We start from the raw sequence: 339 nt of genomic DNA on the forward strand, positions 1-339 counted from the left end.
ACTTTTTGCCAGCTTACTTTGGGTCTAGCAAGCTTGCCATAATCATTAGGATACTGAGGTGTCAATGCCTTTGCTCTTGTTTTAATAGAGCTTTAATATGTTAATAGTCACAACAGACTGGAAAAACGGTAAAAAAATCTTTTAACTCATTGATGAGAAAGAGTCGAAACTAACAAGTTAATATTATTCTAGGATGACAAGGCATCATTGGAAACGCTTCACTGTAAAGACATGCTCAAACACAGATGGAAAGAAGTAGCTTGAAGTAGACCCTTTTAGCGCCCTAGCATATCACCTAAAGTCCGTCTCTGTTTCGGCGTTTTTGATAAGTCGTTTTGA

This window comes from Tigriopus californicus, unplaced genomic scaffold (assembly GCF_007210705.1).
Source record: "Tigriopus californicus strain San Diego unplaced genomic scaffold, Tcal_SD_v2.1 Contig536, whole genome shotgun sequence".
NCBI classification, from domain to species: Eukaryota; Metazoa; Arthropoda; class Copepoda; order Harpacticoida; family Harpacticidae; genus Tigriopus; species Tigriopus californicus.